Source organism: Agelaius phoeniceus, chromosome W, assembly GCF_051311805.1.
Source record: "Agelaius phoeniceus isolate bAgePho1 chromosome W, bAgePho1.hap1, whole genome shotgun sequence".
Taxonomy (NCBI): Eukaryota; Metazoa; Chordata; class Aves; order Passeriformes; family Icteridae; genus Agelaius; species Agelaius phoeniceus.
The window spans coordinates 23,163,316-23,183,227 of record NC_135301.1 but is presented as its reverse complement, the minus strand read 5'-3'; positions in this window follow the sequence as shown (position 1 = coordinate 23,183,227).

Below are 19,912 nucleotides of genomic sequence, written 5' to 3'. Positions count from 1 at the left end.
TTCTGAAGAGAGATCAAAAACTTATTTCTGGGGTGACCCCCACCTCTTGGTACAGAAAGCACACAGAGGGGCTTTGAAGAAGCACTTTCACCCTCTTTGCATTCACTAGTAAATCTGAGACAGAGCTTGCCCCAAGGTTTGTGCAAAAATACTCTTTTGATGCAACTGTTAAGCAGACAATATCTCTGGGAAAAATTGCAGTGGCAGAAAGCAAGCCCTTCCTCGGAAATCTACTGAAATGGTTCAGAAGTTATTCCCATTCACTGTTGCTAACCTCTTCTGTCTAGCTGTCAGATAGGTTTGGGACCATGTTGAAATAATTCTAAACAATGTACTGATGCTGCAATACTGAGTAAACATAGGTATTTTCCATAGGTGTCAGGGAAAAATATTTCTATTGGTAAAAATTAGTTTAATAGAAAACAATAACAGCATGATAGAACAATAATTACATCAATAGAATGAAGATGCTCAGAATTCTTATTTTGAAGTTACACAGAGTCAATATTTTCTAAATAAGGTTGTGAAACTTATTAAGAAGTAGGAGTACATTCCATGTGACTGGTGCACAAGTTCATGTTTCCAACTTACAAAATACATATTATTAAAAGAAAAATGTTCTGCCTTGTGGAAAAGTAGTCCATTAGTAATTTTATCAAAGGTAGGATTAGATCAAGTATTCCTACAAGACAGTAGTAGTACTAGGAAAAGCCTTTTGGCATCTATTTAACTACAGGAAACTTGAGAAAGCAGAAGAGTGTCCTTCCCTGCTGCAAGCTGTACTTCCTATTTGCTAGTGCTGCTTCAACATTGTCTAAAGAAAACTTTCCAAAATAAGACTATTGTATACAAGCAACTGTAACTATCCATTCCGTTCCAGCTAATTTTAACTAGCAAGTATGAGACACACACTCTAGTTGAATATTCTAATGCATAGATGGAGTATACCATCACTAATAAATGGGGACTCTGGACAAAGGAGCAAATGCAAATGAATTTCAGGGAAGGAAATTATTGGAGAGCTAACTGCAGTCCCTCAACTTTACAAGAAATGATGTCCAGTAATCCCAACCGGAAACATATAGAACTCCATTTTGAAATGGGTTGCATTTATGGTCTTCTGTTCTTCCTATATGAAGGAACTGTGTTTTGAATCAATCTTCAAAATGGTATGGCTAAAGACCTTAGATGCCTCCAATTTTATTTTTCTTTTAGAAGCAACTGTCTCAAAACCTCTTTAAAGCTGACTTTTTCCCTTAAGATGCCATATTTTAAAAGAGCACCTTGTCATTTAACAGGGTATTCCAAACATCATTTACAAATTTAGACCCTTTAGTGTCACACTCTTCCTAGTAACCTTTCTTTTTTTGCAGCTCAGTGCTAACATAGACAGCAAAGAAGAGAACAGACTGCAGCTCTTTCTGGAGCATCTTGAACAAATGGACTTGCTTATGTTCTAATCATTCACTTCACCAAAATACCTAATGATGAAGAAAAGTTTGTGAAGGCATTACTAGTAGTGTTATATGGCAATGTGTGGGTGTGATTTATCAAGTAGAATTTGTATCACATAGATGATACTTGGCAAACAGCAAATGAAGGGGTTTTTTTCAGCTCTCAGACTGATGTTACATGTCAGTAATTTAATAAAAAGATAACAAGAAGGATATTTTTTTTAACATGTGAACTTAATTACACGCCTACCATGGACATCTGAGTCTTATGAATAGACAGTGTCTGATTTAGAAAAAAATAAAGAATTATTACAGTTTAAAGAAACATATGATCATAAACCCTTTGCTGATGGAACGTAGCCTATTCATTGGTTGAAATGAAGCAGGTAGACAGGACATATGAAATACTTTTTTGTGGATCAAACATTAATTTTCGAAAGTGTTGCTGACAGATGGTGAACTCACCAACTTAGATATTGCACAGTAGATAAGGATACATAACTCGCTACATCAAGTTATCCCTTGGAATCATCTTCCAAGGGGATTTTCCCCTGCATCTGTGAAAATGTGCCTACCTTTTTCACAATACTTTTGCAGCAGTATTTTTAGGCCTGATCATCTGGCATGGAGGGTGAATTATCAGCAGCAAGGGGCTGGAGAAAGGCCAGAGGAATTTGCTTCAATGGATTTTGATCTACCGGATATTTTGAAGACCTGCTTCAGCCCTCTTTGTCAAACACAGCCTTTAAAGGGTGCTAAACAATTGTTCAGTCTGTGGATCACATTAAGAAGTACTTTCTGGTGTCTGTACTGGGCCATATGCTAGTTATTCTCTCCCTCAACTTCTCCATCACCTCTCATCTGTTTCACATGAGCTATGTTCAAGGTCCACAGGCTACTTTTCACAGAATCTTGAGGCCTGATGCAGTAAGAATGATGAATAAAACACAGCTGGGATGAATTTTCCAGTTTGGAAAATATGTATTGTGCACAAAAATCCAATGAGAAGGTGTTCCCCGTATGCCCGGAAAAACCTTCACTAGTACTAGTGTTCTACGGAAACCGCAACTTAGTCTGAAATAAAAGCTTTTTTCTGAGAGTGTCTGAGAGGTTTGTATGAAGCACAGATATTTGACATATGCAATTTTACTGGTTTTAATTTTAAATTCCATGCACTTTTTCAACAAGTGTCAATCTTAAATGCCCATCAACATATTTTATTCATCTGTAAGTTAGTATTCATATAAAATGTGTTTCAAATCAAAAGAATTTCAAATCTTTCCTCAAAGTTTATATGCCTAGATTTATTATTTCTGACATATATTAGATAAAAGGAAGACATTTTTTTACTGTGGGGTGCTGGAACACTGGAACAAGTTGCCCAGAGAAGTTGTGGATGTCCCATCCCTGAAAGTATTCAAGGTCAGGTTGGATGGGGCTTTGAGCACTAACAAAGGGGACTCTTGATGGTAGAGAAACAAAGTTTGAATATAGAAGAAACTCCAATTGAAGTATAGGAGCAAGTTTTCTCTCAGCTCTTGGGGTAAATTCAAAGTTGTACAAAATTGCATTTATCTGTGATTTTTCACTACTGTAACAGAAAGGTTCATGAAAACTATGCAGAAGATATCAAATTTTAAAAGAGATAAGAATTACAACATAAAATACATGGGATGGGTTTCAACATAGGACACTATCTAAGAGAAAATCTCTGTATTTCAACACTTCATCATGTTAGGATTTCATGAAGTGCCAAAGAAGGTGGCAAAATATCATTCAGGACATTATTTACTGTAGTTCAGCCTGGCCATTAGTAGGAATTGGTGTTTGAACTAATGTAGATATACCACACACACTTTCCCTTCACTGAAAAATTACTGTTTATAATGAATAAGCAATGAGGATCAAAATTGATTGAAAGCATCTTAAAAATGTAAAGTATTTCATTGTAAATGATCTGTGATGAAAATACTTCTTCCACCTTAGTGGGGGACAAATAAATTCTTCCATATCATGATGGTTTAAAATTGTATAAACCAATGTTTTCTTCTGAAAAGATATAATCTAGTTTTTTCTATTTTTAGAAGAAAATATTCCTAGACATACAGCATGTGAGAAGTAAGTAATTTTAAAGAAACAAATGAAATGAAAATATTCTGCAAATATAATTAAATAAAAAGCTGTGTTTTAAAAATGAGGTAGATATTAAACAGAATTTTTGTACCAGATACTTGAATTATTGTACTGTGCTAGTGGGGATTTGGAGATCTCTCCCTACCTGTGGCAGTTTTGAGATGTTTGGTCTGAGTCTGGGGTTGTTTGTTCCATGTCTCACCGTGGCAGTTAGAATAATTCCAGATTTTTCCTTGTTTGTCCCCAAAAGTCCTGCCTCTCTGTCTGGAAAATTCCCTGCCAGTTATGAATTTTCCCCTTTTGCCATTGGCTTATGCCCAGGTTATAAGTTGCCGTTCTGGCTAGCCATACCGCCTCATCTCGGTTTCCCACTCCCCTCCAATATAAAAGTAAATTTTCTTTAATTTTCCAACTACTACACTTGGAGAAGTAAAAACACTAAGATTTTGGGATAAGATCAGAATTAAACTTGGAGAAGATGCAATGATAGATGGAGAAACAAAAGGTGATTTTTATCCTCTCTTTATAAAATTGAAAGCTATCACGTTAGAAATCAAAATAAAGTGAAAAAAAATCTGAATAAATCTTACCCAGTTCCTCCTGAAACCCCTGCTCCAGTCCCCCTTGTTCCTATACCCTAGCATCCCGATCTGGGTGAGCTGAGGGGAGCAAACCACCTGCAGCAGGTGCACAGCTGCCCCCACATTGTGAGTCTCCCTAGCTCCCCACATCTTCCCTGGTACCCTTCTGGCTGTGGCAGGACTAGCTACCCTGCCAGAGCTCCTTCCCTAGACCCCAATACCTCACCCCTTTTTCCTGTAGAAAAACCTGTAGGTCGTCCCCCAGATTCCTCACCTCACCCAGAGTCACAGAATGGAGGATGCCACATGGCTTTGCCTCCATTTTGTGGTTCTTCTTTCCATAATCTCTTTCTCCCTTGCTCCCTTCCCCCCTACCTAGAGTCACAAGATGGTGGACACCACATGGCTTGGTCCCCATCTTGTGGTTCTCCTTCTACTTCCCATAATCCCTTCCTCCCTTGTCCCCTTCCCCTGTCCCAAAACCCTCAGTTGTGCTCTAGCTTCTCCTCTGGTTCCCATCCTTATAATACCCTAGCTCTGCCTCCTGTATCTCCCTCTGCTCTGCCCCCTGATCAAAACACTGCCCCTCTTGGTGCTTCTGCTCCCTGCCTTAGCTCTGCCCCTCACCCTTCGGGGCCGTCCCTCCCACCTCCAGTTTCCCACACTCCTCCTTCCAGTTCCCACAGTACTGTGGGAAAAAGGAAGGACGAAGTGGAAGACCGGATGTCAGATGATGGCAACCCAGTAGTCTTTTCAGGGCCCATTTGTTACAGTGCTAGGGGAAAGTGTCCCAAGTGGGCACCTTTTCCCTACAACATTAAAGAATTATTTAAAACTCAGAAGGAAGTTGGTCGGTTGTTGCTAAAGAGCACGACACAGCGCAAAGGACCAAGACCCCATCAGAAAGGTGTATAAGAGAGATTTATTATAGCAACATGTTGCCTTTATACTTTTTCAAGATATTTACATTTACTTAACAGACACATTCACTGCCCATTGGTCATAAGAAAGAAACAAAGTTCTCAATAGGTGAACAAGGAGCCACGTCATTCTGTGAGCCAACTAAAGACCGTATCTTTTCACTTTCTCTCTTTCATCACGTTGTCATGGTGATAGCCTTGGTGTCTTCCTTGGGAGAGATACAGGGCTTTCCTTATCTTCAGGAAGCCTTTGCTGGCTCACAAGAACAGCACAAAATGCCTTTCCTACAGTCGGTCAAGTGAATATTTTAAAGGCTTTCTAAGGACCACCCTTTCGACGAATGTCCTAGTTCCCGGGGACCTGAAAGAAATATTTTCCAGCCTATGTGGTCCATCAGAATGGATGAAAGCCTGGTGGGATCGGCTTTCTAACCTCCTTCCGACTTTATGGGACAATGAAGAAATGGCAAATGACGAAGATGATAAACCCCTTTGTATAGGACATCTTGTAGGGGAGGGTGAATGGGAGCAACCCACAGCTCAGGCTGAAAAAATTCCTAAAGCAGTCTTAGAATTAATTAAAGTAGAGGCAGAAAAGGGTTTTAACCTCCTACCCACTAAAGATCCTTTGCCCAGTCTTGTCTCCTTAAAACAGAAATCCAATAAGGTGCTTCTAGATTTTGTAGACAGGGTCCAAGAAGTTGTAGGAAGGAGAATCCCTAGATCAGACACCCAAGATGATGTCATCATAGACGTCATAACCAAAGGTGCCAATGAAGACTGCAAAAGAGGCATCCTCAGCATTCCTTCATCACCACCACCATCACTAGACCTAATCATGGAAGAATGCACCAGGAAGGCAAGACTTCCTCAAGCAGAAGCACTGAAAAAAGTAAAAAGTCACCATCCAAGAATGGGTGACAGCAGTGGTGGACACTCAACTACCTCCCATCTCACCACGAGTGTCAAGACTATATCCCTGCTTTCACTGCAGGCAGAAAGGACATTTTATAAGGGACTGCCCCTATCTGGGGAGAACCTCCCCAGTTCCACCAAGAAGGGGGGATGGAAAGGAGCATGACGAAAATAGTCAACAAAAAAACTAGCGGGTGAGCACGATACTGCTCAGCACAATGAAATAAATTAGGCAGGGCGCAGAGATGATGATGATGATTGTGAACAATATCATATTAATAGCCCCTTTGGCTTGTTTTCCACACAGGATGTGACCGAGCCTTTTAGGCTACACCTTACCCAATCTGTGATGTTTACCGACTTGAACTGGAAAGAACTTTACGTGGACCCAGAGCTGGAAATCACATTCTGCAAATGGGTCCAGTCTCGCTACGGGCAGGGATGTGAGTACCTTGCTGTAGGGGACACAAAGCATACACCCTGTGAGATCAAGATTACACTGGAAAGTTTACCACCTATCATGGAGCGTCTCATTCTAATGGCATGCTGTGTCCATCCCCCCCTCTTCCTACCAAAGGGCCAGGTCATCGCCTAGGCCATTCCAGTGCCACAATGTTTATGGGATGACCTGGACCTTTCAGTTTATTATACTGAAATAGTGGGAGAGGAGAAGCCCCTTATATGGTGTGGCCTTAAAAATTAAGGGGCATGACGTCCAAGGGATGATAGACACCGGGGCAGAGGTGACAGTCATTCCACTGCACAAATGGCCATCACAATGGGAACTGCAGGACGTGGAATGCAAGGTTTTAGGTGTAGGGGGCACACAATTTGCAAAACAATCAAAGAGCATCATACAAATTATGGAGCCCAATGGGCAATTGGCAAATATATGCCCATTCGTGTTGAACACCAAGTTTACCTTATGGGGGAGAGGGGAGAGACAGCATGTCCCAGTGGGGGGCCAAATTAGAACTGCCAACCCCTCAGGGTTTTTAACAGTGGCCACTGAGAAAGAGCACCCTACCCAGAAGTTAGATTGGCTAACTGAAACAGTATTCCCACTTGGATATAATCTGGGGTTTGGGACACAACAGTCTTTCCACTGGATTCCCAGAGGAACGGCTGCCCTTACCCACTGGTTTCCAGAGGACAAGAGCTACCAGATCATTTCTACAGGATCACCACTTCAACAAGACCATTTCATCTGGACTGCTACCACCACCCTAACTAGCAGGGTGTCAGGTTGTATTCTGACTCTGTCAGTGTTTTTTTTTTTTCTATTATTGCATGTATTTGTTTTTTTCCCTTTTCTTAATAAATTGTATTTCTGTCTTGGAGTCTCTCACTGGTTTTGCTTTCAAACCAGAACAGGTACTAACCTAAAAATTTGGAAACTTAAAAGTTAGCAGGCTGCAGTTTTGATTTCCGTCTTAAATATATCACAGAGGCGCTACCAGCTTCTCTAATTGGCTTAGTAGTATGTCTGTTCTTAGTGCCAAGCAGGGATTCACTTTGCCAGGCATGGAGGAAGCTTCTAGGAGCTTTTCACAAAAGATTCACTTCTGTGGCTGGCTTCTTCCCTCCCCACCAAAAACCAAGCCATGCAAAACCAACACCTTAACTAATCCGTAGTACTTAGTACACATCCAATAATTTCTTTGAAACGATACTTTACATTTTTTACCAAATGCACTGAAAATAAATGGATCAATAATATTGATAAAAATAGTTCCAGTTCAATAGAAATATTGGGTCATGCAACTCTGGTTTACATAACTATTTTTGTACAATACACAGAAGCTTTTTTCACCTCTAAAGAAATGTTTCCTGTTGGTTTGGATCAGAAGATCCAGTATTGCCATCCTGAGATTTTTGTTTTGAAGGCCATAAGTTGTGCTCAGTGTTTTGGGTATATTCTTTGTCGTGCCTTGCATATATTTTGGATAGAAAGTCAGTATAGATTATGTCCTTGCTGCAGTAGCCATGCTAAATAAGGCAAAATGTCCGGCTGATGTACTGGGGCTGTAGACTATCCACCACTCCCCCAGGGCAGTGAGGATCTCTAAAGGAATATATTGGCTATGCTCTGGGAGTTTTACAGAGAGAAAGATCCTCATAGCTCTAATGATTTGTCTCCTGGAGCTCTGAGGAATATGTTGTAAAGAAGAAGGCTGCTGTCTTTTCCAACAATCTTCCGTGCATTCAAGGGGATAATTTAAGTTCTTGTCTGAGAATGAAAGAAATAATAGTAGTAATTAGTTCTTTTTCTCTGTCTGTGCATCACTGATTGAGTTTGGGTAGGTTACATTTTATTTCTTTTTTTTTTCTTTAAATATTACATCGTAAGGTGTTCCAAATTCCCAAATTCTGCTTCACTTTATTTTGTAGACCAGACTGGTTCATCTTCTCTCTGCTGTATTATTGCAGACCATATCTGAATGGATTTTTTTTTCATTTTGAACATGATTACATTTAAACTGTATGAACAGAACACTTTATTTATCATTATTTTGCCAGTTTGCAAGGAAATACCGAATTCTGAAGACAAGTGGCATGACTCCACTTGTGGTTTTCAATTGTAGAGAGGAATTACAATGTCCTACATTCACAGCATTGTTTACAGTAATATTGCAGCTAGTTTCCAGCAACTTAGGTCAGGTTCTGGAAGCAGTCACCCATGATAGTATAGAAGTCTAAAAAGTTTCAGTTTGGCTGCTTTTCTTGAAAAATAGCTAATATGCCTCAACATTGTGTGGAATCTTGTTGTACAGACGCTTCTTTTGACATCTGAATTCCTTGCTGGACTTCTGTATCTCAGAATCAGCTACAGTAAACCTGTGTTTCCTTATAGCTTTAAGAATTTGGTTCTAATCTATAAAAGCAAGAAAAAGTTGCCATATTAATACAAGATAAAGAATATGTTAAGAAAGCAGTTAATGGACTGCTTTTTTTAAACTAATTGGAGCGGAGATTTAGCTGTTTGATGGGGGGTTTTTTTTGCTTCTCAATCGAATTTTAGAAGTGGTGGGGTAAGAAAGTGTGGATTTTTATAGGTTTGCCTTAAAAGAAGAATTACATGGGAAACTGTTGAAAAGAATTCATCCAGAACTCTATGCCTTTCATACAGAGTTGAAAAACTGAAAACCAAGAGGAGAGAGTGCAGACAAGATTATTTAATAGAATTAATTCAAAAAAGCATTCTTTTCTCTCTGAATTACAGCTCCAAACCTCAGGGTATTAATAGGAAATACATCACAATCTCTAAGATTTAAAAATGGATGATGAAGTTTTATATCCAGTAAAGTGTAAGGCTTCACATTTTAATCTGATTTGCATTGTGGTGAAAGCCTGGAATCTTTTTCAATTTGCCAGATAACAAGGGATTTAAAACAGTAAGCATGCAAATAATTTTTGGACCCTTTATCTCCCTTCTTATGACAATGAATACATTTATTACACTCCTATTTTTATTCCATCAGGGGATTTGATCATACAAATGTCTAGTCCTTCTTTTCTTGTTTTCAACCACTCAAAGAGCATTAGAACTATTCAGAAGTTCTTGATCTGCAACAGTGGCAAGCGCTATACTGGTAGGAGTCAATGGGCATCAGCAGATCCCCTATGACAGCACATGGCAGGCTTTTCTGGCAGGACTGATGTTTGAGGGGCTCAAATTCTGTGAAATATAACATTCGAGGGATGGGAAAAATGGAAACAGATTCTGAACTTTCAACCCAACACATGAAAAAGTAATAGGGCAGGTAATTTTCTGTGGAAATTTCTTTAGCCCCAGTGTTGTGGATGATGATTACTCTTCCTACCTCCTTTGGCCAGCTACCAGTGCAGACATGTTACTGTGCTTATGGACAGAAAACCAGAAGTGATTTTTGAACAAAACACCTATCAGGACCTTAGAGTGCTTTTTGCTCCAAAATGTTTCAAGGCAGATAGGGAAACAATTCCATTTTAGAGAGTGTGTTGAGAAGACAAGGTTGAAAGCTAAAAACCATGTTTCTATATATGTTACTGATTGTGCTTATTATCTAAGTCATGTAATATTTGGTGCTCTTTTTTTTTTCTTCTTCTTTTTCTTTTTCTTTTTTTTTTTTTTTTTTTTTTTTTTTTTTTTTTTTTTTTTTTTTTTGTATGCTTCCTTGAGATTAAAGCATAACCCAGAAAAGTACTGTAAGGTTAAAATACTTTTGAGATGCCTTATGCTGAAAAACTTGTAGCTACTGCTAAGGCCCATTGGCCAATTCCTGCTTCATTTCTGAGAAGCTATAAAACTCCCATCTGTATTTTAGTTTGAACGATCTGTTCTTATGGTGGAGATGCAAATTAATAACAACCATTTTTGAATCTGTAGGGATGTATTTACCATTTTGTAGCTGCCTTTTCAGTCTCTGAGCCATTAATGAAAAAAGGAGAAGTATCTACACTGTTTTCAACCTGTGGACCATACACTACTGTTCACCTGCTCAGACTGAAAGGCAAACAGTCCTCTCTGGCCTCATCAGGAGGAATTATTTGGATTCAAAATACTAGACTAGTATTTGATTTCCACCAGCACAGTCCATTGGGGAGCTTCTATCATCTGCATTTCAATATTTAATCCTCCTCTATGTTAACTGTGCAAAGCTCTTTCAGAACGATGGTGTGCCCACTGTCTCACCAGCTGTGATGTTTGCACCAAGTCTCCCACAGAAAGGAGCTGTAGAAAAGGCAAGGCAGGGCAGTGTTTTCTGTTGCTCACTTGCAATACCCACAAATCAATGCTATTTAGCCTAATTTAAGGCTGAAAAACAAAATACCTTCAAAGGATTAAAAAAAAATTGTCATTCAATACTGCAGTTCAGTATTCAGGACTAGAGCACATCCCACCGGCTGAGAGAATTAGGGCTGTTTAGCCTGGTGAAGAGAAGGTTGCATGGAGACCTCACAACACCTTCCTGTATCTGAAGGGAAGCAGGAGAAGGACTCTTCATTAGGAACTATGGAGACAGGACAATGGGCAATGGCTTCAAAGTGAAAGAGGGCAGGTTGAAATTAGATACTAGGAAGAAATTCTTCCCTGTGAGGGTGGTGAGGCACTGGCACAGCTTGCCCAGAGAAGTTATGGACACCCCAAGCTGGTGTTCAAGGCCAGGCTGGATGGGGCTCTGAGCAACCTGAGCAAGTAAAAGGTGTCCCCGCCCATGTCAGAGAACTAGATGGCCTTTAAGGTCTTTTTCAACCCTGGCCATTCTATGATCCTGTGATTCTGCTGTGGTAGCGTTCAGGATGGAGCGTGTTCTGCATGTTGGCCATTTCCAATACACCATTGGTTCCAGGTGCCTTACACTAGCTTGCTTCCTGAAAATTCTGTCAGAATGAAGAACATCTCTATATATTATACACATAATAAATGAACAAATGGGTTTGCACATTTGTCCACTAAGTTGTGTATGAGATTGCTGTGAAGTTTCATTTGCTTTTCTCATTTGCTCATGAGGCCGACGGTCCTTGTGTCAGTTGCCTCAAAGGCAGCATTTGCCTCCTCCTCCCTCCTCCCTCTTTCAATTTCTTTCCGTTGACAATTTAATGTCATTTTCCCTTTCACACCTGAAAATCCCTGCATGCTTCTGGGTTTTCTCCCTTTTCACACAGATCTTCTTCCACCCTTGACAATCCATACTTTTCATACCATAAGGGCATGCTTGCAGGCATAAAAGATTTTGATTCCTTATTATATCAATAGGAATTTAGTTAATAGCTTCATGCCTTTTCATAGAAACAGTAGGGAATTGCTAGCTTGTTCCCTGAAGTACATTAGGAAGAGAATGAAAAATTAATCACATGGAGTGGAAAAGTTGCTATTTTCTTCCAAGAACTACCCCAAAAGCTGCAGGGGGTGATGAAGCCTGGCTAGATGAGTTTCCCTTCTAATGGAAGGAAACTACCATGCCAATAAGGGCTCTGTGCTGAGGTCTCAGGAGAGAGAAGCATATGTGTTTGTAAAGTGCAATGTCTGTTAGGCACTTCCCTCTTCAAAGCAGCGTGTTCCATGCCAAGCACACAACAAAGAAGCAAAAGTTGAGTGTGACTGCATTCAAATCCTGCAATGTCCCCAGAAGTGAATTTCTCTCTTCTTTAGGACTGACTTGTATGAAAATACCCCCTGAAGTGTAGCAAATATCTACTTTTCATTTACATGTTTACCCTTTGTCTAATAAGAACCTTAACTATAAAAATAATTGTTGCTTTCCTCACTCAGACATCTACACTCCTGTGGTTTTAATCCAGATGAAGTTACCCATCCTTGGTAACAAGTTTGCTATTAGGTCTCTGATGACACAGATGCTTCTCATGCCAGTAACAAACCCATTGCAGTATCAGCTTCTAGACAACACCCTACCCTTGCAAAGTCTTCCCTCTTCAACCATTTTACACTTGTTTCATTTGTGGAAAGATTAATACATAAAGCAAGAAATTGCTGTGCTATTGAAATGTGCCCTGTCAATACCTTTTCCTTCTCTCCAAGGAGCTATTAATATGTGGGAAAGGCAAAGTTATTCCAAAAAGGGAATGAATTTCCCCTATGAAGATTAATATTCTAATAAGAGGCCACTCTTTGCATAATCACAACCATTCTGCTGGAGATTTTCCTTTCTTTATGTGTCTCTGCCTTACTGTCCAAACATTTGACTGAGGAACACTTTTTCTTCTTGGTTTTGGTTGGGGGTTGCTGTTACATTGCTCTGCATCAGGTGTCCCAGACTCTGCTCCGTGCCATTGGAGTTCCTGGCATGATAGCCAGGGACCTGCAGGGACCTCTCACCTTCTAGCCTGGGCTGCAGGTATCTCATTAGTCAGGAGTTGGGCTGTGTGAGGATCAGACCAAAAAAGGCTGTCTATTCCTGGGAGGTTTGAACTCCCTATAAAAGAAAGCTCTGAATAATAAAACAGGCTGTTTGTCATAAGGACCTTTGGAGTGTGTATCATCTCTGACTGCAAGCCACAGCCCTCACCATAACACCGCTCTGCTCTCACTGCATGTGTGTGTGAGCACACATTGATGACACAAACCTCTGTCTACATGTTCCATAGCTGGGACATTTGATTTTTCCTTAGACAGGCGGTGTTTGCATGATCTAGCCAGAAAAAGTCCACTTATGAAGACACTGAAAAACACTCCAGTTGGAATTTCCTGAGAGAACTGGAAGACGTATGGGAATCGGAAAGATAGAAATCTTCACAGACTCAAGAGGGTTTGATTTACAGCCTTAGAAGAAGCCTCGATTGATGTGAAAGCAAGGTACACAGACACTGAACAGAGAAGTCATCAACTTATGTTTCTATAGTTATAAGTAAGAATAGGCCTTAAGTAAGTAAGAAACTGTATTAGATAAGGAAGGGTTTTATAGTATACTAATGTAGTCATGTGATTGTACTAGAATAAACTGAGAGTTGAGCTATTATAATAGAGACATATATGTGTACATGTAATCAGGCCTTATTGGGCAAAAGTATCCACATTGCAGTAGAAAGAAGTAAAGGTGACAGCTTAGAAAAGCAAGACATACTCTCTGGCAACTGTCCATTGCATTAGAAAGTTCTATGGTTACAAGTGTATTCTCACCTGACTGTGAACGAGCTCTTTCTCGACTTCTGCAATGAGGTACACTGCACACAACAACCCGGTACTCTGCTACTTCATTCTGTAATCTGCATAGAACTGAAGCTCAGTGAAGGCATTCAGCTTTGACAGTTTTCAGCGTCTGTGCTGCACAAATGCACTGTGACATCCCTCCGGATCTTTAGTCCTTGCGAGGCTGAAATGTTCCCATTGGTACTTCAAGGTAAGAAGGAGCAGGCAGAGAGCACTGTGATCTGACAGTGGTTTACAGGTTGGATAGGAAAGAGGACTGCCCCTTGAATGTGATGCAAATACAAATTTCCACCAGTTTCAGGGGTACGCTCCAGCCAAGCTTGCTGTCCTGGCACATTTTCTCTCTGTGAAATGCTTTGCGGTATGATCTGGATGACAAGAGACACAGAACACGGGGCTACGTAGTGCTGAGAATGTAAGTGCCTGGCCTGAGTACCTTTTGGCAGAAGCAGTGCGCTAGAGCCCTTGGCTGCTGCCACAATGATCTGTGTGAGAAATAGATGCCTATTCCCCTCCGGGAGAGTAAAAGCAGGACTGGTTACAAGAGTCGAAGAGCACTGGGCTGGTGGCCACAGCATACCGGCTGTAAAAGGAGCATGGCTGTTACTGGCCTACCAACCAATCTCATGGTGGCAGTGGTAAGGATTAAAGTTCAGTGAGAGCTATTTTTGCTGCTACCTATGGCCCTTCCAACCCCTCTGTAGAAACAACTGTGCCTACCTTTAGGTTCCGAGATCCAGAGAACACAATGGTAGATGCAGCAGAGAAGGGAAGGACAGAGTGCACTGGTGAGCTTGATGTGGCTTACGTGGGGTGGGCGGAAGGTGCAGCCCAAGGCTCGCTTTTATTTCTAGAGCCTTTTTCTACGCAAACAGCTGCTGGACGTTTGCAACAAAGATGTGAGAGTGAAAAAGTGGCGGCAGGTCTATCTGGGAAAGAAGATACAAAGCATTGTGTGCAGTTTAAAAGCTGTTTAGAAAAAAAAAAGGAGGTACTTTGAGAACATCTTCTGTCTTGACACTTCCACCTGTGTGACCTCTAGCTGCTTGGACACGGCCACAATGAAAGAATGTGAAAATATTTGTGCTGCCAATGTCAGTTTGCACAGAAAAGAGGGTAGGTTGGCAAATGCCTTCTGTCCTGACACATCTGTCAGTCAGAAGTGCAGCTGAAAATGCTTGGCTGTAGTCATAGTCTCTGCCACTTTGAGAGAATGTGCTGATGCTATATATATATATATATATATGTATATATATCATTGAGAAGGAACATGCGAATCACTAGTGTGTTTTATTTAGTTGACAGACTGCAAAGGGACTATTATGGCCAGCACTGCCTTTTTGTTGTAGGACTTTTTCTTTGAGAGCAGCCGCTGGACATTTTGAAGTGGTTTGGGATCTTCAAGAGTTAGAGTGCAAGATGGTACATAGATCTTGATGGAAAGTGCACATCTCCAGGGAGCTGGATGCAGTTCAGTGGATGTGAGTTACATGTTGAGCAGCTGATGGCCCAGAAAACGTTCTAAAATGAAGAGGCTGTGCTGCAATTGCCTTTTATTTTGAAGCTTCTAAACTGTGCAGCCAACAATGAAATGATTCCTCTCCCTTCTCTGCTACATGCAGGATCCCATTCTGTCAGTACCCGAGAGCCAGGATCCACAGCGGAGCTCTTGCCCCCACACTGCTCCCACACGAACAGGGCTGGGCTAGAAAAGTGCTTGTCTTTTTCCTGGGCACTGTCAGCGCTCTTCTAAATAACCACACCACAGCACTGTCAACTCACAAAACAAGGACATGCACCGAGCCCAGCTCAAAACCACCCCCAGGACACAGCCAAGTCAGAAACATCCCTGCTCTCCAATCAACTGTGTCAGGACAAAAAGATTTCACCGATCTTCCCCTTCCAAGTGGATACTCTTCTTTGTACCACACTCAAAGGCCAGCACCAGCTCTTCTGCCCTAACAAACTTTTTCTCTCTCGTAGAGTCTGGTAACAAACTTGAAAACGTTGGCTGAGCTCTCAACAGAGCTCGCAAAACTGTCAGTGGAGAAAGCTCTTTGCTGCCTGTGATTTCAATTGCACCCATCAAACTAGAAACACACACCTTGCAATCACCACTTTCCTTCTCAGCTCTAGGTACCACTGTAAGCCTTCAATCTCTCAGAGTCAGGATCCAAATGGGATGGTGTTGCAGTGTGATGGCCATTTCAGGTGTGCCAACCTTTCCCTTCCCCCTTTGCCCTCCTGCTCAGAGCTGTCCATCAATCTTAACATTCCAGCAAGGGCGTTGTGTGGTTGGCAGAAGTTCAAAAGATGCCCCTCAGGTCCAGGCTCATTGGCCTGTCCTAGCGTCTATATCCCTTGAGCCTTCCTCTCCTCCCACCTGGTTGGCCCTCACCTGTCCCTTCCCCTCCCCCTGTCCCCGGGCCTTAAAAGCAGACGAGACCATGCGGCCCGGGATTCTATTGGGAGCTGTTACAACATTCAGAGGTCCTACCATCCTGAAATAAAACTCTGGATTAAGACTCTAAGATAGAATCCTCTCCTGTTTCTCTTCACCATCTCCTGAACCTTTTCCACCAGAGGTGAACTGAGTTTCTACTATGCCTGGATTTGTTCCGAGTGCCCAACTGCAGCATCCAGCCGGCCAAAGGTATCTCTGGGGTGAAACACCACAGCTGCCGCCTTTGGTCCCGCAGCAAGGGTCAGACGCAGCCAGGCACGCCCCACCCGAAAATATATGGGAATAATATACCATATATTGGCGCCCAAACGTGCGGCTGCTCAAACCTGCAGCCCCAGAAGGAATCTCAGAACCTTGGAAAAGCGTTAAGGCAGTTTAGCGTCCATGGTAGAGCTGTGGATGCATAGCTCTCCAGAGAGACTTTGGGACTCATCCCACAAGAAGCCTTGGGGAATGCTCTGCGCCTCTGGAAAGTGCAGCTCCTTTCTGGTGAGCGAATTTTCCAGGGGAGAATAGGGGAGCCCCTCCTGCCCAAGGGGTCCTATTCAGTGAAGAGACCAGCCTGTCTGACCTTGCCAGCAACAGCTTTGATTTCGGTGAGTATTTCTGCTCCTTGGGGGGCTAGAAGCTCAAATTCTGTCTCTGCCGTGAGACTTGTTCTTTTTTGCTCGTGCATTTAGGCTGCACAGCCTTGCGGAGCTGTTAAGCTTTAACTCTGCGGCGTGTTTTCGCCGTTTTTAGCATTCGCGCCGTTGGTTGGAGGAGCAGGACAGCTCTGCCTGCCCCTCCCCCTGGCTCGGCAGCGCAGCGATCTTGGCTCTCGGTGCGGGGGGGCTGCTCTCTAGACGTCACGAAGGGAGGCTGCTCTCTACACGTGGCACGGGGGGGGGCTGCTCTCTACACATGGCACGGGGGGGCTGCATTCTCGGGCGGGGGAGGCTTTGTCTGTCTCTCCATGCGGCCGGGGCGGGTCCCCATTCCCTGCTGCTGCTGCCGCGGCAGTTTTAAAAGCAATACAGCTGCATTGTAAAAGCTTTCGTCTGATCGTTATCGCTTTTTAACCATGGTCTTTTTACAAATCGATAGCTGATTTTGGTTTTGTATTCGGTCAGCGGGACTTTGTTCTGTGCCATTTACATCTAAAATGGGCTCGAAGTTAAGCACAGCACAAAAAGGAGTGTATTATCATATTGTTGGAATTTTAGTTAGTGCAAATGTAAAGTTCTCTAAAGGAAAATTGAAACAGTTTATAAGGTGGCTTTTTCTACACTTCCCACAAACTTCTCCTGAGGAAGTCCACAATATTCAATTTTGGGATAAAGTAGGGCATGAATTGATAACCTTGGGACAGTCTGGGAATACATCTTCAGCTAAATTTGTGTTCTGGAGTTTACAAATTCGAACAGCCTTGCTCAAACAAAGGGAATTGGAGAAAAAGCCAAATATCAAGCCATGTACCTCTGCTCTCCCTGTGTCCCCCCCTTCCAGCCCTGATCCTCTTACCCCAAAACTTGGTATTTTAAAGAGAGCAAATCCTGCTCATGTGCTGGGAAGTTGACTCCCTGAGCAGGTTAAAATGCCTGAGTTCCCTTGTCCACAAAGCCCTGGCCAGGCCTTGTGGAACACTCTCCAAAACCCCGCTTCCCCCGCTCTGAAACCCAGAGCACATGTTAGTTTTTCGGAGAGCAGTGATCCCCAAAATGGCCCCCAGTCCCTAGGGGCTACCCAAGATGGAGGATGCCACGTGGCACCTTCCCAAACCTGGTCACCTTCTTCCCAAGATCCGCCTAAATATCCCAAAATTCCTTCCCCATCCCCCTCTCCTCCTGTTCCTCGTGACACCTTCCCTCCCCCTCCCTTACCTGCTGTACCTTCAGCTCCGCCCCTCTACTCCTCCAAGGGGGCGTCTGCCGATGTGATGTCACCAGGTTTCCCCGCCCCCTGCCTTCCCCCTGTCTCCGCCCCCTGTTCCCATTGCGTCCCCGCCCCCTCCCCGGGTCCCCACGGTGGGGGCACGCCCACTGCAGGTCCCCAAACCTGCTTCTGTTTTCCCAATAATTCCAATGCGATAGATACAGGGCAGGCAGCTGCAGACCCAATACAGGGTCCCACTTTGTCATTTGCTCCTGTTTTGTATCAGCCTGCAGCACAAGGAGGAGCAGCCCCAACTGCTAATTGGAGCTCTTTTGGATGACAATTGATTAAAGAGGTCTGTAAATCTCACCGGGAGTATGGCCCACATAGTCCATATTTCCGTGGCCTTTTAAATTCTGAATTGAGTAGGACTGTAGTAGTCCCACATGATTTAAAACAGCTTTTCTCATGCCTCATTACCTCTACAGAATTCAAATTATGGGAATTAGCATGGAAACAACTGCTAAAAGAGGCTCTCCCAGGCTTGCATGCTGATCCAAACACAGCGAAAGACGCCAATGGCATGCCAAGTACCATTGAGCATCTCTCTGGTGAAGGGCAATGGTCTTCACCCTCAATCCAAGCTACCGCAATTCCTGTAGAAACACTCGAGAAAGTAAAGGAAGCAGCTGAAAAAGCATTCTTTTCCCTCCAACCTGAGGGGCCTTTTGAGCCCTACAGTATGATTAAGCAGCTACCATCCGAGCCTTTTCTGAAATTTGTAGAAAGGTTAACTAGAGCCATTGAAATCCAAGTTAAAAAAGAGAATGCAAGGGAAGAGGTTTTAGAGGAAATGGCATTTACAAATGCAAATGAACAGTGTCGAGCGGCAATTTTGAGTCTCCCTCTAGAACCTCCCCCTACACTAAAAGATATTCTTCTAGTCTGTAACAGGAAACTGCCTCTGATGAGTGTTGCTGAAGACACCAGACCAAGGCTGCTGCCGAGACCACCACAGCGTGTCGCCGTTGCCAGCCCTGCGCCCATTCCCTCAGCACAGCAGTACCCTGGGCAGCAGTGACGACCACCAATGGTGGACCCCACAAAGCCATGCCTGCTTTGCAATACCCTTGGACATTGGAGTAGCCAGTGCCCCCTGAAAAGGCAATTTGATGAATTTAGAAATGGCACGGGAGGAAAACTACAAGCACTCCCAGGGGGTTAACAACAACAAAAAAACTGAAAGGGGAGCGCCGGCCTGCCAGGCGTGCAGACACAAAAAGAGCAGGCCAAGGGAATAAGGGAACCAAAACAAACCAAGCACGCGGTAATATTACTATTTCTATAAGTGAAGCAGAAGCTTCAAAGACCACGTCTGCTGGTCCATTGTTAAAAATGCAACAAAATAACCTTTGTTATGATTTAGGTGAGCCTATGTTAACCACGTCTTCTGTCAATGAGCCTTACAGGTTGCAGCTGACAGAATCACTCCACCTGAAAGACACTGACTGGCATTTTGTCTCTGTCAACCCAGAACAGAAGGGTACTTGGCACCGTATTCACTGTAAGTACATCGTCATTGGGGACACCAAACACACACCACATGAGATTGAAATTGCTCCAGGAATGACAGCATCAGATCCTGAGCAATTCATTCTCGGGCTGCACTGTTTCCACCCACCCCTGTTTCTTCCCAAAGGACAAATTGTTGCACAAGCTATCCCTGTGCCGTTTTTGCCTGAAGGCACCAAAAAACAAGGGCCCACAGTCGCCCGGGTCCAAGTTATTGGGAGAGACAAACCCAAATTATGGTGTAATGTCAGTGGGGGTGAGGAGTCAAAACGCATTGAGATGCTTGTAGACACAGGTGCAGACTGCACGGTGATCCCAGTACAAGACTGGCCAGCACATTGGCCTTTGCAAAACGTTGCCGGTCACGT